Source organism: Chamaea fasciata, unplaced genomic scaffold (assembly GCF_029207755.1).
Source record: "Chamaea fasciata isolate MVZ Bird 193981 ecotype frontalis unplaced genomic scaffold, bChaFas1.0.hap1 SCAF_14, whole genome shotgun sequence".
NCBI lineage: Eukaryota > Metazoa > Chordata > Aves > Passeriformes > Sylviidae > Chamaea > Chamaea fasciata.
The window spans coordinates 11,507,896-11,520,454 of record NW_027094099.1 but is presented as its reverse complement, the minus strand read 5'-3'; the positions used below and the strand labels follow the sequence as shown (position 1 = coordinate 11,520,454).

The 12,559-nt window shown below is 39.9% G+C and overlaps 1 long non-coding RNA gene across 1 annotated transcript in view; it reads right to left on the bottom strand.

Moving 5' to 3' along the window:
• Positions 1-6,522: 6,522 nt before the first annotated feature.
• Positions 6,523-12,559, bottom strand: part of LOC136297008 (uncharacterized) — a 39,273-nt gene continuing 33,236 nt past the window's right edge. The window contains exons 2-3 of the long non-coding RNA XR_010723062.1: positions 8,049-8,118; positions 6,523-7,671 (exon numbers count right to left, since the gene is read on the bottom strand). This is a non-coding gene — a long non-coding RNA (uncharacterized lncRNA). The remainder of the gene's footprint in view (positions 7,672-8,048; positions 8,119-12,559) is intronic.

The window sequence follows — 12,559 nt, the reverse complement described above, 5'->3', positions numbered from 1 at the left end:
AATGGGCCTGCTGTTTTATTATGCTGTTTAAAAATTCGTCCCTCAAGCTTTGGGGATTATGTGTGCCTTTCTCTTTGGTGGGTGGGCATGGGGAGCTGCTGGTGATGATTTGGGGGAGAAGGACACCTTGCTTTAAGGGTGCAATACGGAGAACTGCACTAAGGAGAGGAACTTTCTATCAGCAACAGAAAAACTTGGGGGTGAAAGTAAACATAGGAAAAGAGACTGGAACTGCCAGGGAATCCCCACAGTAGACATCCTGAGCAAATACAATACCTGGCAAACACCACTTGTGGTGTCAGGGAGAACACACCTGAACAACCTCACAGTCTGGAACAGCTCCAAGGTACACATTTAAACAACATATCAGTCAAAAAGCGGATCAATTTTATTTGCATTTGCATCAATTTGACATGTTAAGTATGATACAGAGCTGACTTATTTTCTTGCTTTTCTCAGACAAAAGAATCAACTCACCTCAATGCTTTTTCTTTTCCTTTGTTTTTGTTTTGTTTTGTTTGGCTTTTCCTCATAACAACCAACATTTAAATTAAAAAAAAACCCACACAACTATCATGAAAGAGTATAACAGAAATGGTACAATTTCCTTGGAGAAATAAGGTGCAGCAGTAGGAACACACTAGCTAACACACAGGAGCCAGAGAAAAGAATTACAAAGTTCTTCAGTACTCCTGTCATAAATGCTTTCAGGCATCCACTTAATTTATAAATACTTCACGCAGGAATACATAGGCCTTTATTAATTCATCCTCCTCTTGAAAGGACAGGATCCTACAGCAAAACTCTGTGACCTGAGACACTGAGAGAATGCACAGTAACTCAGAATTTCATTTGATTTCTATCCAAACAAATTGAATCAAGCAGATTACAGATTAATTACAATTCTCTAAGTCAAAGAAAAATTCTGCAGCTTTTTCCCAGAATCTGATTTGTGGCTGTGTTAAAAAATGCTAGAGGATTTGCCACTGCAGTTTACATGGTTTTTTTAAAGTGGCTTATTTCATTATCTGTCTTAGAGCTGAGGGAACACATGAGCATGCACTTCAGCCCCCCTGGGCAACAGCCCCTCCAAAATTATTGCTTTCACAAGGTTGGTAATTCAGCTGGAGTGTCAACCTCAAAATTCATGAGAGAGGCCTAAACATAAAAGACTTGACATAAGATCGTTCTGCCGGGCAAAAGCTGCAAGGTTTTCCATGCCTGGGAAATCTTCCATTTCAAAACACAGGGACTTTTCAGTGGAATATCAGCAAGGTGGTTACAGCACTGTTGAAGCAATAGAACTCTTGAAGACTTACCACCAGCTTTTACATATAAACATAGTGTTCTGCACATAAATTGAGAGAGACTTCAATGGAAATGTTTGCATTTCAACACAAGTCTCCTTGGTGAGTGATCTAGCTTGTCTCTAAGATCAAAGAAGTGTGCATTAACATCTTCTGACTTGCAGAAGAAAACACACACAAAACCCACCCATAACTCAAAGTGTAGTGAACTACAGAAAAGCAGGCAGAGAAAACAAGAGGAAACAGAATGGATAAACCAGATCATCCTCCAGAAACAGGACTAAATACAGATGCAGATTAGCCTGGCAAACTGAACATTTCTAGGAAGTGCTGATATGTCACTGTATTGCCAAAATTAGAAAAACTGTGTAGGAAGCAATTAGCTACCGTAGCTTCTCCCTACTTAAAATGATTGTTCAAGGCTGTATTGTAACATGAAGTTGGTCATACCAATTCAGCACATAAACGCTGGCATGAAAAATGCCATTTATTCAATCTCAACTTCAAAAAAGTCAAATTGAGTTGAGAGAAATAACAGTTCTTTTCTTGACCATTCTGCATTTACACTTCCATTCTATTCCCAACACACAGCTTAGTTGTGCACATTGTATGTGTGTCCTCCATAATTAAAGCTTTATTTGAAACTCCCCCCTCTTTCCACAACTCTCTTGGTTAGATCAAAACAGTGGAGACAAAAACTGAAACATGCCTGGGGTGCAGGAGAGAACAAGAAAGACTATTTAGTGAAGTAGGCTAATGGTGGTGGGGAGGCAGGGGGCTGATTTTCACATCTCAGAACTGTTAAGCCTGCAAATATTACTGAAATCACATCTGGGAACAAAGCTCTGTTTTAAGGAAGTTCACCCATGAGTGTTGCTAAGCAATGGAGAAAAGGCGAGGGAGAGGGAGAGTGCCTGACTTTAGGATTAGGAGGATGGATAGAAGATCAAGTAAGGCTTCTGCACAGCTTTATTTATAAAAACTTTCAAGTTCTTTGGTTTTTATTGCCTGTCTTCCAAACTCCTTGTACCATGATTAATCAGGGCTCATTCATTATCTGTCCCAATGCACGCCCAGCACAAAGAGAGGTGCTGCATCCTGGAGCTCTGGCACAAGAATTTCCACAGCAGAACTGCCAACATCTGTCTCTGGATTTAACAGGTAAGAACAGGAGAAACTGTCCTGATGCAAATACTATAGAATTTAATGTCTGCATTTCATAGAAAGACTGCAGCTACTTGTTTTCCTGTAACTTAAACTATGTATGGTATAGGAAATAAAATACTTGTGATAGCTAGAGCTTGCTCTAACTCTATTCTTATGCTGGTTGTTACAGAAAGGTGAAGTATTTTATCTTATAAGATCAATAAATGTCATATCTTCACCTTACTTAAATGGAGTTTTTCTGTCCACTCGCTACTGGCATCTTGATATTGTAAAAGTTTCTTGTCCTGCTTTAGGAAGATTGCTTCCCATCCTGAGGAAAGCAACTACACATTTTCAGCTGTAAACAAATACATTGCCTCATATTATTTCCCAGAAAACATTTGTTGCCTTGTTCAGCTAAATGCCTCCATAAACTATAGCATGTACATTTGTAAAGCATGCTTTGTTGCAACAGTAAATTGAATTCTTTGCTTCATTTTTACATGGCAGCAGTATTTTTCTTCTTTTTTTTTTAATCATCATAAATACTCTGGAATGCTCATCTCTTTATTACTCAGAATTATATTCCATATGCTAAGGCATTTGCAGCCTCACAGGTCATTTCATAGGCATTAAACTTTTACTATATACCTGTCTTTTTAACATTTGCTAATAACTCATCTGGAAAGAGAGTGACATTCGTTGCTGAGTAACAGATGTCTGCACACACAGCATGAACTAGGAGCATTTCTCAGCCTGAGATCCTAGATTATGATTAACTACCTAGTCAGTATTCTAGTTAGAGGTATTATGAAGGCCTTTCCCAAAACCCAAGATATTCAAAACCTATCACTTCTGCAGCACTCCAGCAGTGTTCCCTGCACATGGGATGCATTTTCCTGACAGGAAAATGGCATTTAACAGACTGAACAATAGAAACTAATTAAGAAGATTGAGTGTTGTAATCACATTTTTATTTTATACACCTTGAATGTTTTCAAAAGCAGAAACTCTGAACCAAACATTTTAAGTTCAAAGAAGCATGGACACTGTACAAAGGCAAATTAAGCCACATGCTGAAAAAACAACCTACAAGTTTTCCTCTGAAAGGTGATAAATTAATTACAGAGATTGGGAAGTTTCCCGTGCCTAACACATGAAATAGATCACCTCTTGTACTATATTTTATTTACATACACAGTCAGTAGGAAATCTATGGGCAGTTGCTTTAGAGTTGAACAGGCACAGTCATATCATTTGTCATCCTCCAAGAACTCATCCAGGCAGTCCAAAACAAAGTGATCAAGTGGAAATATAGACCAGGATGGAAGAAAGATGCTGTGGATAACCCAGCAGTTACCAGTTTTATATAGCAAACCTCTTGAAATGGATGTAGAAAATGTACTGAGATCCATCATGTTGCATTGCCTAATTGACCTTTTCCCCCTTTTGCTTTTTTTTAATGAGAAGCAAGGTATGAGAGAAGAAGAAATCTTCCCTATCAACAGCAGCAGGGGTTGCTGCAGCAAGATGATAATTTCCTCCTGCTACTCTGCTGACAACCACCAAGCTGCACAGGAAGAGCAAAGCATTTTAATCATGGAATTGAAAAACGTAGCAGTTCCTAAAGCTTCACCTTACCTTGGTTGATTTACATTAATTTAGGATCAACTGGCTTTCAGCAGAATAATGTTATCTATGGAAGATAACAGAGGAGGAAAAATTCAGTGTAACTTCTAGTTTCCCTCTGCATAACAGGCAAGGATCTATGTATATAAACAATTCTGGGGCATCTTAGATAAGCAAGGACTATTGAATTCCTTAAAAGCACAGTGCAAACTTGAGGGCTCCCTAATCCCATACTAGATGTTTTATAAGTGCCATGCTTTCAAATACACACCATTAAAAGGATAAAAAGTACATTAGCAACTGGCAAGTCAGGGTCCAATACAGTGTCCACTGGACCCATCAGAAATCCTGTGACAGAGGCCTCAAGGTTTTGGCTCTCGCTCTTTCATCAGAGTATCATTTATAACAAAGGCACTCCATAAGGAGCTGCTAAGACAAATGCAAATCTTGTGTCTTAGACAGTCAGACACCCCCCAAAATTAAAAATTTGAGCACACAGCAGCTTACAGGCAGCAGCTTTGGGCATGTGGCACAACATCTGCTACAAAAACACTAGAAAGCAGACCTGCAGCAAACTGGAGCTGTGCCAGCTCTGGAGATTATCCCCCCTCCAAGGCTGTCAAGTAAATGGACAGATGGCAGGCGATGCACTCACAGGATAGTTAGCTCAGTTAACAATCAAGTATGCTAAATGATTTCAGATTCACTCTGCACCAGGCATTGTACTTTCCACTGAACCATTAACACTGTGTCCTAATAGAAATATGGTTTGGTATGAAGGAACTGGCAGATCCTGTATTTTACAAGACAGTTTCTCTGGAACAATTTGTCAGGGAACATTAGATCTGCCTTCATGAGTAAAGTGAGAATCTGCCAAGTTTGCCAGGCGGGTTTGTTCATGATTTTAATTCTGGAGTGTTTGAAGAGTGAGGATGGAAACAAACACAAAGATGCAGGTCAGTTATCCACACAAGCTGCTCCCAGGGATGCACTCAGTGGAAAGCAGGAGGGATGTTTGGAGCACACAGGTTCTCACTTCACAGTAGCTGTGCCCCTGCAGTGCTGACTGCCTGCTGCAGGGCATCACACAGCTCTCCTGGGCAGGACAGCTATCACAAGCAGCCTGCTGGGTTACACACTTGTCACCCAAGTGCACAGATGTGGCAATTCAACCCAGAAAAGCTAATGGTTCTTGGATTTAAATGGGTAAAACCTGTAAAGAAAATTTGGCCCCTATACACAAGGGGGCAAATAATTCAGTACTGAACACTATAGCTTAGCATACAGGTGGACTTCTGGCTTCAACCTTACAAGATACCATTTTAAATTCTCCCTCCTTATGGTTAGATATGATTGCCTTCAAGGACATTTGTAGATTTACTGACAAATTTATTCTATTGATTTGCTTTTCCATAAACCAGCAGGGCAAGAATAGTCTTTGAAAAAAATTGTTGGTTTCTTTTCCCGCCTCCACCCTCTGCTCCTGTTGCATATCCCTTTTATCTATCCACCCAAAATCCCAGGTAGCTAAAGAGCTGGTCAAAAGTGTAATAGAATTTATTAATGGTATATTTGACTCCCACGGCCATTTTATTCATCACTGTTGCACCTGATAAATACCCAGAGAAAATACACACCATCACCTCTTTTCTGCCTGCATTGAAAAAATCCTGCAGCGCTAAGTAGGGGAGAAACCCAAGAAAAACAAGTGAGAAAATAGAAGGACATGGAAGAGAGAGAACTTAGTTCTGTTGAGGGAGGTAGGAGTTGTGCCATGGATACCAGAAAAGCAGCACCTCACTCTTCTTATCTGTAATCTCAGTTCCAAAGAGTAGGACTGAAGAAAACTGAAAAACTTGAAGCATTTCTAGTGGGCAATCAACAAATGAGTTCCCTACACAGTCAGGTGAGTGCCAGCTGGAGAGCAGCAGCTTCTGACCAGTGCTGTGAAGTCTTGTGCTTGAACTCCCACTCTGAACTCTCCCAGAGCACAGAGCTCATACTGCTGCAGGTGCTGAGCCCAGAGAAGCTGCAGTGCATGGTGCAGGGCTGCAGAAAGTGCCCCAGCAGAGCTGTGCCTGCCTGGGCTGTGAGAGGACATCACACAGCTCTGCTCACTCACCCTTTCTGCTATCACACTGAGTTTTCTTCAGGGATGTTTACAGGGTATGGCCACAGTTATGCCAGGAAAATCAGCAACAGCAATCAAGAATTCATATTCCTCGCTCTTCCAGTTCAGATGTGGAAAGGTGCCACAAAAATATCAGACCAGGAGCAAGAACTCTGCACTGAGCTCCTCAGCAGCCCTCTCCGCAGCTTTCCTCTCTCTTGAGGAGGCAATGTTGTGACTCTGGTGTGTGATCAGCAGAGCAGGGAAGTCAGAGATGCAATTTGAAAAAATAAAGAGCAAACAGGTCAAAAATGGAGACAGAAGCAACCTCATTTTCTGGTTCAACTTTATGAAAATCTGATTAGACCTTAGTGAAATTTAATCTTTGCTTTCCAGACCTCCTGAGACAACAATAAAGATCTCCTGAGCTCATAAAGTACCCAGAGAGGAGAGATATCACTCAACTGTAGGAAAATAGCTGAGAAAAATTATTTTTCTTGGCACTAATCACCAGGTAAATCTGCAAAAAATGTCATTAAAAAGTGAATGATAAAAAGCTACACATCAGTATTTTCAGATACAAGAATACACCTTATCAGACAAAGTAATAAAATAATGTGAAAAAGACAAGACAAATTAGCTACAGCAATAATTAGGAATGCCAGACATTCAGAAGAGAGTATTTGTTCAAATTGCTAAGACAGTCAAGAGACAGAAAATTTGACTCTCAGCAATCCTGCACTGCTAACATTTCTTTTTCCTCTTTTTCCTACTACAAATATACAGCAAAAACAAACCAACCTACTAGATATATTTTTATGTTATCAGCCCTTCCCCAGAACAATTCTGCTTCAAACCACTCATTAAGCTGGAACTGGCAAAACCCAAAGTTCCAGTCTTTTATTCTCAGCCACAGGGTCCACGTTTCTCCATGTCCTTCTAACAGCTGTTCCTACGTTGCCTCATGAGACAAAGGAAAATGGGATTTTTTTTTACTCTCCTCAAAACATTTTCACTTTCATGGTCAGATAATACACGGTGTCATTAGCCCCACGAGAGGCCACACAAAATGCTGCTTCCTGGATGCGCTCAGCACAGATCTACATAAGGCTGTCACTGCAGGAAGTGCTGATTTTAGGGTGTCATTCCCCCCTGCCAGCTCAGCAGTGGCAATGGCACCAAAAGAAGCCTTTCTGCTCATTCAGCATCTGTGGTGGAATATTTGCCAGGGGTTTGATCTTGACCTCCTGGTTTGTGCCTGCAGTGCCCAGGATTCCCAGTGGGTCTCACAGCCAAACCTTTCCTACTTTGGGGTTGCTGAGCCCACCACAAGCCATGTTTTGTTGGCACAGTGTAAAACCAGCAAATCCTACAACATTGTTTCTTGAATTCTTCCAATGCTCTGCTTACAGTCCAACAAGATCAGCTTTTGCAGCTTTCAGGAAAGAAAGCAAGCAAGTCTTACCAGAATACAGCAATCTGGGAAATTAAAAAAGAAAAGGAAAAACCAGATATGAACAGGTGGTAAAATTGTATTTGCAATCTTCTCCTCTAATAATGTAATATAGCACCCATCTCCAACAAACTCGTTTTTATCACATCATACCAGACAAAGTGATACATGCAGGAAACATTAAAAAACAAACAGATGCTAAAAAAATCCTAAACTATGGGTGTGCAGAGCCAAAATAATTGAGGATGATGTGCATGTACTAAGTAGAGTTAAAAACTAGAGGGTGGTAGATATATATATATATATGTGTATATATATATAAATCATCTAGGAATTCAATTTCATTTTTGCATCCATTAATTCCCCCATGTCCTCATTGTTGCTTATAGGCTCCTTCACTTACTGATTCCGCGTCTCTTACAGCCATGCAGCAAAAACGTGGTTAGGTTGCATATGGTTACCTAGCAGGATGTCTGTGGAATAAAGTTTGCTGATTAAAATCCTATTTTAATCATGCAATTAAAAAGTCTACAGTAATATTGCAATTACAATGCTTGTAAAATGCATCTATGCAGAGAGCTAGAAAGCTGGAATGAATATGATTTTTTGATCTCTTACTGTACAGATGTACAATAATTCTCAATCTGTTCTTGCCTGGGCAAGTCAGAGTCTGTGCAATATTCAAGATTAATTAGATGGAACACGTGTTCCTCATGAATGATGCCATGTCTAGTACTAGATGGAAATTAATTTATGTCAGCATGGGCCATGTATCATGGTTTTTGGGGCTTTTTTTGGAAAAGGATGTGCAATTTTTTTGACGGCAATTACTATAGATTGTCTGTTGATTTTACAATAACTGTGGAAAGATTCTATAAAAATAAAACATTGGACAACATGTAAGTTGGTTTTCTGCTGGGTTTTTTTGTTATTGTTTGTTTGATCTTTGCCAACTAACGGGGCTAAGAGAATTTAAAAGATATGAACACATTATATTCTGTTTGGGCATCCATAACATGAGCAGAGTGGTTATCACAAAGGCTCAACAGCAGCCACTTCTTCCCAGCTTCTTGCCTTGAGGAAACAGCACTGCCTCCAACACCAAACACAAAATAACATCACATTACACATGCAGAATCCAAGGTCTCAGCTTTAACTGTCCTTTGATCTTCCATAACTGAAGGAAGTGTAAACCAAGATCAAGTTTATTAACTACAGATCAAAGTGCAGCCTAGTTCTCCCCTTTCCAACAGCAATTAAAGACTGGAGGTAAATTTCTAGAGAAAATTATTTTGAGATATATAGGTTATTTTTGCAATCACTGAATGTGCCGTTCCAATTTAAAAACACAACTTCAGGACACTGTGACCCATATTTCTCCCAGCTCTTACTTGGAGATTCCTGTTCTTCCTCTGGCATGAGGGTGTTTGTTAATTGGGAGTGAGGACACACAGCATCCTGTTAAGGGCTAACAGAACTACTGCAGTAATACAGTAAAAACTTGAAGGTCCAATCATTTTATTTTAAAATACATTTTATCTTCAAAATACATTCATCCAGCTGATTCAGATGTACTGAGAGATTAGCAGTACAGGTTATTTGAAAACTCATTGAGTATATAAAACCAAATATATTTCTCCAGCCTTGGAAGCACCTTGGAAATTGCCTTCTGTTCCCAGCATCATGTGAATTCATCACTTAAGTGCACAGCAAAACAAAAAAAAACTATACTGCAATTGGATTTCACTTTTAGGAGCACTTTAGTCACCTTTTATAACACAAGGATTGTAATTCTTTACCATAGCACCAGCTTAAAACGCATTATGGTGTCTAATTTTTTTGAAAATTAGTTGTAGAACGCTCTTAATCTGGCCTTTAAAATAAAACACAATCTATGTACCATAAAAACCTTGCAGCTCCTTACACAATTAAATTCATTGAATGAAAAGCACCATCTTGCAGTTTTGCAAGTCAAAGCAGCAGATGTATATGCTAAAGCACAACTCAGGGTAAGCAGATGCCATTAATGATTGAGGCTTATGACTGATTTTTTTCCAAATATAAAGCAATATGAAACCAAAATACCTGTGAATTACGTGCTTTTGGGGGGTATTCATATAGATATATCTGCTTTGAAACAGGACAAATGTTTTCATTACAAGTTTGATCATTCCCTCAGCAGTCAGCAGGAGGTTTGGGACACAGTTTGGGGTACAGGTGTCAGGAGCTTGAGTGGTTCCTGTAAAGCATCACCACCCTCAGCTTCCACCATGCTAAGTCAGCTCACCTAAAAAAACATGTCCTAAAGTAGATTCTATTTCTTAAAATACCAGTTGAGAGACAAGTGATAACAGCTAAAACTCAGACTACCTTCTTTATTAAAAATAACACAGCCCTGCCTCTTCAAATTAACACTTTCACCCCCTCTTCTCCAGCTCATCTCCAGTATGCTCTGTTACATTCCAGTGCTGCCAGACCCTCACATCAGTGGCTGGATTCCATCCAGGGTTCATCATCCTACAGCTGGTTTCAAAACCACAAGGTATATTAGCATCTAGCCATATAGATGCCCAGCAGTCATTGCCATACTATATTCAGCTTTCTCCTTATATTGGCAAGTGCTGCTCAGTATAAAGTGTAGGGTTAAAAAAAAAATTCTAAAACTACAGGCAATACTGACACGTTTCCTTACATTCCTAAATTAGTTGCATAATGCTGTTGCCCTTTTGTAAAGATAGATCACACTGGCACTTCAGAAATGGCTGCGGTTTCCAAGTGATGACAGAATTTCACATCCCCGCCCTATTCCCACCGAGTGCCAGGATCCTTTCCAACGCCTGCAGCAATGCTTTGAAGTAGGTGCAAATGCAGCAAATGCAAAAGATTAAAGGATTCTGGAGTTCATGGAAAGAGGTGCAGAGCTCACTCTCACCCGAAAGATTCAACTAAACATTTTAAATTTTTATTTAAAGGATTTCATCATGAGATGAGCTACACCATAGTACTTTTCCTTGGGATATATTTTACATAACTGTCTATGCTGCCTGTGACTAAATCCTTAGATGCATAGAGATGGACACACGTTCAGCCTTCCTCCATCATCTCTGAGACAGTGCAGATCTCACACACAGATAACAGCATACCAAGAGCTGAAAGGTTAAAAAATGTTCAAAATAGACAGCAATATTACCTCAACATTTTCTTTTTTAAGCAGCTTTCACACAGAATGTTTAAAGGAGAAGTTTCACATTTAAAACATCCTCCTACAGGGGGAAGCTGCAATATTTCTGACAGACATTTTCATTTTTGCTAGGCATTTCACTTACTCAGTATCCTGTCAGTTTAGGAACTAGGAATCAAGGCTTTCAAAAATCAACAGATGACATGAGTTCCAGTCACTGTCTGTCCCTCCAAAGGTGGCTTACCAAGCATTATTTAAGGCAGGAGGAGGGGGAAAGTAAGGTTGTGAGTGATTTTTGGTTTTTTATTAATCCTTCAAATCAAAACTGTTAGCCAAGTCAAAGTCTAATATTCAAGTAACAAAGGTTTCTACCTCAGTCACTGTTGCTGAATGTCCTGGAGTGTACCAGTTGCAAAACCTGCATAGCCACAGGGTATCATAAAATCTGTTCACTGAGACATTTTGACATTGGCCTCCAGAAGATGCAGTATAACACAGGGTGCTGCCAATTTAGGTGGCTTTTAATATAATAGGTCATAAAAGAATTCCTAACACTTTCTGATGAGTATACAGACATTTGAAAATAAAGTCGATCAGCTACAGTGATATTTTATTTCTGTTGTTGTCTAGAGATAAGTGTGTCAGTTTTGGAAACAGAACTGGTCTTAGATTAAAGGACATAAATAGAGAAGCAGAAGTGCCCTCTGTTTCTCTGCTATTTCTATTCAACTCTGGATCTGTCTGCCCAAACTTCATCCTCAAACTCGAGCTCCAGGCTTTTCCCTTCCCAGATGGCATATCTTACCTTTCCTAATCATGGCCTCAACACCATACCCCTTTTCCTCCAGTCTTAATACCACAGGCTTCTTCTGGCAGCCCACCACAAAGTCTTTCACTTGCTGCCCATCCATGCTCCTTCCTTGCCCTCTGCCCTGACTGCAGATCCCAGCAGTGCCTTGGGTGTACCAGAGCAAACAGCAGCATGTTGGAAGTATCCTGCAAGAGCTGAGCCACAATAACTACAGCAAGATGCTTTCACATTTGCTGAACTCTTGGATCCACAGTTCCCACGAACCTGCATGGAAGGCACATGAGATGTGCTGGAACTCTGCGCCTTACAGCTGACCCAAACAAGCATCAGTTGGACTTCCATTACTGCTGTGTTTTCATTTTAGAGTTGGCAGAAATTGTCTAAATACAATTAACAAAGGTCGAGTTTGGATTTTCTCCTAAGAACAGCACTGCTGAAATGAAGCTGAAGCAGATCCAGTTTCTCTTCCTGGACCTGTGATACACTGCCACCATTACAGATTTATGCTATTTCTAAAGCTTGTCTCCCTTCCCCATCCTAGACAGAACTGCTAAAACAATTTACACATGGGCATTACCAACCTCACTGTCCTTGTATAAGACTCATTTCTTTTTGATCTGTTTCCCATTGCTTTATTAAAATTTAAGAAAGAGAGGAAGACTGGGAAAAAGGAGGAAATGAGGGTGTGTTAGTTACATAGTTTGAACTCTTAGAACTGCTGCAAGGTAGAGAACACAGTGTAACTAGTAGAAATATTTGTAAAGATGAGTTTAAAGGCCTAACACATAAACAGTACTCTGAGTTACAGAGCTTTATGCTTAACAGAGTCAGCATAAGAGCCCTAAGGCTACAGTAAAGTTAACAGGCATGAACAGCAGAATTGCCAACACCAGGACACAGTTTATATATATCCTGTGCACAT